The sequence below is a fragment of the Mytilus californianus genome, unplaced genomic scaffold, assembly GCF_021869535.1.
Source record: "Mytilus californianus isolate M0D057914Y unplaced genomic scaffold, xbMytCali1.0.p SCAF_8, whole genome shotgun sequence".
Classification (NCBI taxonomy): Eukaryota; Metazoa; Mollusca; class Bivalvia; order Mytilida; family Mytilidae; genus Mytilus; species Mytilus californianus.
In genome coordinates, this window is record NW_026262734.1 from 67994638 (window position 1) to 68002273 (window position 7636).

Below are 7636 nucleotides of genomic sequence, written 5' to 3' on the forward strand. Positions count from 1 at the left end.
TAAAAATAGAGTCGGTGGATCCGTAAACCAACAAATTTAAAAACCCTGGCCTAACATAAGTTGTTCCCCTTAAACCAACCTATATAATCAAAACTGTTACCTCATATTGAATCTTGCAGCTGATATACTTTACATTATCCCTTATTTCTTTAATTTTCCATCTCAAGCAACTGATTATGGTTTTTCGCAGTCATGTCAGTCGAGTAGAATGAGAACATGATGACTTGATTAACTAACTTTATTGACACAAGGAAGTTTCTCAGCTGCATCTCATCTCAGGGCTAACACCCATTCAAATAGATTCAAGCCGAAAAACTCTCTCATTTTCAAAACCACAGATAATCTGAAAATATCTTGTAAAGGAACATCAATTAATTGGATTGTATTTGTGTGGATTTTATGATAGTTTGAAATAGCTATTTTTGGTAAAACTTATCAACATGGTGTTAAACATTATGACAATGGTGATAAGTGTCAATCAAAATTATCAAGGATAGGTAAAAAAACAACTGATGTTGTCATGGTTACGAAGCCAGGATTAAGGGCAAAACAATAAAAGTACTTATCAGTCTTCCATTAGTTACCTTTTGCTCCATTATCAGCCAAAGAAGTAGTTGTAGCAATTTCTTGCTTTGTTGTTGACTGTACATTGTATTCCACTGTTGTCAAGATGGTTGTTGGTTGTGGAGTAAATTTTTGTATCGTTTGTCCTGAAAACCTCTCATTAATATCTGTACTGATATTTGAGGTATCTGCAACAGTTTTTATGTCTGAAATATTTCTGTTGTCATGTTCATACAAGGCAGAGTTTGTTGAATTTATGGTGCTTTCTAACAGTTGCTTTGTCTGAAAATAGAATACTCTTGAGAAAAATGTGAATGACCAATGTTACTATGAAATCAAGAACAAAAGATTTAAAAAAAATGTAATATGAAGAATAAGAAATTTCAATAATTATTTTATCTATTTTCACAAGCTTTCCCAGCCCCTAATCTCATACTTCTCTCTCACTTGGTTTTTAATGGCAATTTGTCAACAAAGTAGCCACCAGGAAAAACAATTTTATTAATAATAATAATAAATTCTTTACTTAAAGAGGGTAAACACAGTTAGTTACAATTACTAATCTTCCCTGAGGCTCTCATATACAATACAAGTAAAAAAAATAATAATAAGAGAAAAAAAGCAAACATACAACATATTAACACATAGTCAGTTCACAATCGTATAGTCATGATAATTCAGTGTACATGTACCATTAGAACATATAAAACAGTTACAGAGTGCATTTAGTAAATAGATATTATATACAAATCAAAATCATACATTCTAAACTAGAGGCTCTAAAGAGCCTGTGTCGCTCACCTTGGTCTATGTGCATATTAAACAAAGGACACAGATGGATTCATGACAAAATTGTGTTTTGGTGATGGTGATGTGTTTGTAGATCTTACTTTACTGAACATTCTTGCTCCTTACTATTATCTCTATCTATAGTGAACTTGGCCCGGTAGTTACAGTGGAAAATACTTTGTAAAAATTTACAAAAATTTACAAAATTTATGAAAATTGTAAAAAATTGACTATAAAGGGCAATAACTCCTTAAGGGGTCAATTGACAATTTTGGTCATGTTGCCTTATTTTTAGATCTAACTTTGCTGTACATTATTGCTGTTAACAGTTTATCTCTATCTATAATAATATTCAAGATAATAACCAAAAGCTGCAAAATTTTCTTAAAATTACCAATTCAGGGGCAGCAACCCAACAACGGGTTGCCTGATTGGTCTGAAAATTTCAGGGCAGATAGATCTTGACCTAATGAACAATTTTATCCTCATCAGATTTGCTCTAAATGCTTTGGTTTCAGAGATATGAGCCAAAAACTGCATTTTACCCTATGTACTATTTTTTAGCCATGTCGGCCATCTTGGTTCGCGGGCGGAGTCATCGGACACATTTTTTAAACAAGATACCCTAATGATGATTGTGGACAAGTTTGGTTAAATTTGTCTTAGTAGTTTCAGAGGAGAAGATTTTTGTAAAAAATTACAAAAAATTACGAAAAATGGTTAAAAATTATTAACGGGTTGTCCGATTCATCTGAAAATTTCAGGGCAGATTGATATTGACCTGATAAACAATTTTACCCCATATCAGATTTGCTCTAAATGCTTTGGTTTCAGAGATATAAGCCAAAATCTACATTTTACCCCTATGTTCTATTTTTAGCCATGGCGGCCATCTTGGTTGGTTGGCCGGGTCACCGGACACATTTTTAAAACTAGTTACCCCAATGATGATTGTGGCCAAGTTTGGTCAAATTTGGCCCAGTAGTTTCAGAGGAGAAGATTTTTGTAAACGTTTACGGACGACGGACGACGGATGCCAAGTGATGAGAAAAGCTCACTTGACCTTTCAGGTCAGGTGAGCTAAAAAGTAATAGTTGCAATCATTTCAAGACTGAATATTGGGACTGCCTCAAGTATCGTTTTATAATTTGTTTAAAACAAAAAGTGTTTTTCACTTTACGCATTTCATATGGTAGTCCGTTCCATAATATTTACTGATTTGTTCCACAAAAATCATTCATATTTAGGTAAAAGGTTGATTTAAATTTTTTTTAATCTAAATTGTATAACATGAAATCAAACAGACCTTAGGAGAAATTGTCATTATACATTTACACATGCTCATCTGTTTATTTATATTTATGTTTATATTTGGTAGCAAGACTGTCTGCAGTTTATGGGGGTCACCTTGATGGTTTAAAATTAGATGGTGTCTAGTCTGAAATATGCACACAAAATGCTGATTCATTATAACGAGTTCATGCAGTATTAATTGTTTCTTTTGGACTTTTTTGTAATTTGGAAAAATATTCTAGTATGTCTGTATGTTATATACATGTATCAAATATCAAGAGAATTTAGGGCAAATTGGTGATCATGAACTCGACCGCTAATGCCCCTTTAACAATCTTCTATACTTTTAAATAATTATCATATCTTGTTCATTATAAACTTATTTTTTCATTATTAATCACAAATTATGATACATTCTTCCATTCTTCTAACATGTCTAATACGCATAAATTGATACAAATTCTTATCAATGAATATAAATATTTAATTAACCCTTTGGGCACCAAAACGACATTTTTGTCGTTTACCGCTAGCATGCCAAAACTGGTGCTATTTGTGACGTTTTTGCGTATATAAAAGTAGCAGGTACTTGAAATTACTGATAACGTATTGCAGTAAAACCATTGCATTTTTACTGATTTTCACAATGTTTATTGTTGCAGATTGCAAATTGTTCTATATCTGCTATCACAGTTTGATTTCTCTAAATATATATTTGATAAAAACTGTTTGCTCAAATTTAGAACGCTATATAGCTCGGCAGATAAAGTCGATCGAATTCGGGAATATCTCTTTTTGAATGCGCTGTTTTACCCAATATATTTCTTGAGAAATTTACCCATTTGCTGTTGGTTTAAACATGTGTTGACTTCACTAGTATTAAAAATAACAAAATATTAAAGTTATTAATAATTTCGACAATGTCTTCTAAAATAATTTCTGAGTAAACCAAATCATACCCTGATTTTTGTATTCATCAATCTACTTGATCATGGCATAAAATTTTCATACTCCGCCTTAATTGTTCATGCGTCTCACTTTGTTGTCAATTCAATGTTAGAAAACATGTTCAATTTTTACTTAAGATCGTGTTTGAATTACCCATCACTTGGATTTTTTGTTCTTTATTACTATGATAGTTTTTTTGTTCTTGGTCCAATTCTGAAAAGTCAAACTCTTTACAATTTTTTTTTGCTATTTGTTCTAATGTTATAGGTTAGAAGAGGGAATCAGCGCCTACAAAGTATACTGAAGTTTTCCAAAGCCAGGAAGAAGCCTTTGGCAAAGTGGCTGTCGTATCACATACCCTTTGTTTGTCATGTTTGTTTTTCGATCCTTCAATGCTTAAAGCTTAAACATGTCGTGAACTTTCTCTTTTTAATTGTTTCACATTGAATTATATGGAGGTCAGTCTTGCATACAAAAAGAAAGGCGAAAGATACCAAAGGGATAGTCAAACTCACTTGTCGAAAACAAACTGACAATGTCATGGCAAAACACAAAACCTGACCAAAAGACAATTAAAGGTACACAGACATCATAGAATACTAACGACTGAGCAACATCAACCCAACCAAAAACTGGGGGAGATCATAGATATAAGAAGATGTGGTATGAGTGCCAATGAGACAACTCATGTATAGTAATACAAAACTATTGTTGAAGGCAGTACGACCTTATAACCTTGTCCTGATGTCTTTGGTGGCTATAGGTGTCTCATTTGTAACCATATCAAATATCATGACCAAATATCATAACAGACTCTCAAAATAATACTGGAGCCAAAAGAAAATTCTGAATTGTTTATTTTAACAACCAAAATTGTTTAACGGTAGCTAAAGAAAAAACAATATATAAACACGGACGGCAGTGCATGATTCTTTAAAAGTTGCATACACGCTAGTACTAGTATTGAAAATTCAAATCAAACACACACAATTGATATACGAGCTTGTTTATAAGCAGAAGTTATTAACAGCATGTAGATTTTTTCAGTCCATCGGATCCATTAAAACTATTAAACTATTGTCATCATTTTGAATCGTTTTTTTTTTCATTACTAGGAAAGATTAAAGAAGACTAATCTAACTACTTCGTATGACTAAATATGAAAAAGATCAAGATATAATCAGATAGAGCTAAGGAAAAGAGATAAAAGTATAAAAATATATAATGGGGCCTTTCTTGTAATTCCAAGACCATAGTGATATAAGAAATGTTTCCGTTTGGCTTAAAAATCCAAATCTCAAAGGAGTAAACATTCACTGCGCCACGTCCTCATCATGATCATCTAGTCCAATAGTTAATTTTTTAATTTTATGTGAAAAGCTTTCGAATTCCTAATGGTGGAACCTGAATATTTTAAATAACATAGCATTTTTTTTCAGTTTTAAGAACATACAAGAAAGGGTTAATTCATGTAATTTGTAAAAAATAAAGTGTCGTCTAAAATTGTCTATTCTTCACACAAGTGCAATCTTCTATCTAACTTTATCATTATACAAGGGATGGGATATGAACGACTATTTCAACCCGGCACCATTTATCTGTGTCAGTCAACGGCGGTGTTTTCACTCATGTCAGAGTTGTTTTATTGTACCAGTCGTTGTTTTCGTTAATATTTGAGTGGTGTTTTTTATTGTCCAAGCAGTTGTGTTCGTTTATATCCCACTGCTATATTTTAATTTAGGAAATGAATACTGATAGCAAATTTAGTAGTCTCTGTTAACTTATCTACAGCCTATGTATACTTTATCCTTTTAGTGTTTGAAATATTGTATAATGTCCGACTATCTTTTAAGACTGTAAGTTGACCTTTATATATCTTTGTTAATTGTTTGTGTCCTGGAGTTAAAGTCTCATTTACACCGGGTCCGGATCTCTTTTTAAAATTGAAGAAGGGTTTTTTAAGTAACCTGTTTGTGCATGTATCAAATCAAATTCAAAAAATTAAAGAATCAGCCACAGTCAAAAGGAAAGTATGGCGTCTGTAATTATGATTGGGGTAAACTATTGGTACCATTACCCCTTTTTCATACTCAAACTAACCATGTACTAGTTTTAGAAAATAGATACTACATCATAAAGTAGGAAGCAACGAAAGTAAAATAGTTACAGCATTTGTAGTCATATCGATTTTACCGAAATTCCTAAATGAACTCTTGCCAAAAGAGTGTGTCTCTACGAATAGATAGTTTCTTCTCATCATCTGCCTAAATCACACCAATGAAAAAGGGATTTATATCAGATTTTCGAGGTCAATGATCGCAACAAGAAATAGAAAATAGTTTTAACAACAGGCCTCATTTAATAACAACACTGACACTGTACATAACACAGCTAAGATTTCATAAACCTGTACCTATAGTTGTGTTCTTTACTGGACTAAAGTTCATAAAACTTAAATATTATCTGTAAAAATCGTCTTACTCCATAAAAGGATCAAGACAGTTTGAACCACACAAAATTAATAGAACTTCGCATGCCTTTGACATGTAAAATATTGGCTTGAATACCAAAAAAAAAAAGAAAAAAGGACCAGTTCAGGCTATATATAAAAAGGAGCAAATTGATCCTAAAAGTTCACTACTACTGGTTATTCCGACAAGTGACATTCCTCAAAACCAAATCGGCAAATCAAAATGAAGGATAAGTCACACAATTGTAATGTTAAAGTTTACTTATTTCAGATTATACATTATCAGAAAAAAAGATAAGTTATTGTTGTAAATATTCATGAAATATTTGCCGCTGAATGCAGTTGTCATTGTTGTTCGATTTATTGCTCAATCAGTTAAGACTTTGATGGTTAAATCATTACAATGCTATATACTAGTATCCCGATTTTTGTGGTGATGTGCAAAGTGTTAAGTCGGACTCTTCATTGACGCTGCTTTAGAAAATACCAGACCCATGCCAACTATGAAGAAACTGAGAACACTGCTTGTCTTTTGAATCCCTCGATGATACCAAATATTGCATGATCCGTTATATCAAAATATAGTAATTGAACTATATTTTCTTCAATATATCTTTATCATGTTATAAGAATCTTCATTTATTTCCATATTGTGTTTTTTTTCAATAGTATTCTAGAAAAAGAAATAGAAATGAAATAAAAATAACTTCGATTTCTAACCCAAAAATAAACAAGAGTGCACACGCTGAAATGTCTCGCCTTCTTTACTAATCATTGATATTATGTTGATAGTCCTAAATATAAAGCTTTATTACAACTGTCACATAAACTTAACATTAACCAAGTAAACTAAACATTGACCAATGAACCATGAAAATGAGGTCAAGGTCAGATGAACCATGCTAGGCAGGCATGTACAGCTAACAATTCTTCCATACAACAAATATAGTTGACCTATTGCTTATAGTTTAAGAAAAACAGACATAAAAACACAAAAACTTAACACTGAGCAATGAACCTTGAAAATGAGGTCAAGGTCAAATAAAACCTGCGTGACTGACATATAGATCATAAAATATTTCCATACACCAAATATAGTTGAACTATTGCATATAGTATTAGAAAAAAAGACCAAAACTCAAAAACTTAACTTTGACCACTGAACCATGAAAATGAGGTCAAGGTAAGATGACACCTGCCAGCTAGACATGTACACCTTACAATCATTCCATACACCAAATATAGCTGACCTATTGCATGCAGTATTAGAAAAAAAGACCAAAACTCAAAAACTTAACTTTGACCACTGAACCATGAAAATGAGGTCAAGGTCAGATGACACCTGCCAGCTAGACATGTACACCTTACAATCATTCCATACACCAAATATAGTAGACCTATTGCATACAGTATAAGAAAAACAGACCAAAACACAAAAACTTAACTATAACCACTGAACCATGAAAATGAGGTCAAGGTTAGATGACACCTGCCAGTTGGACATGTACACCTTACAGTCCTTCCATACACCGAATATACTAGACCTATTGCCTATAGTATCTGAGATATGGA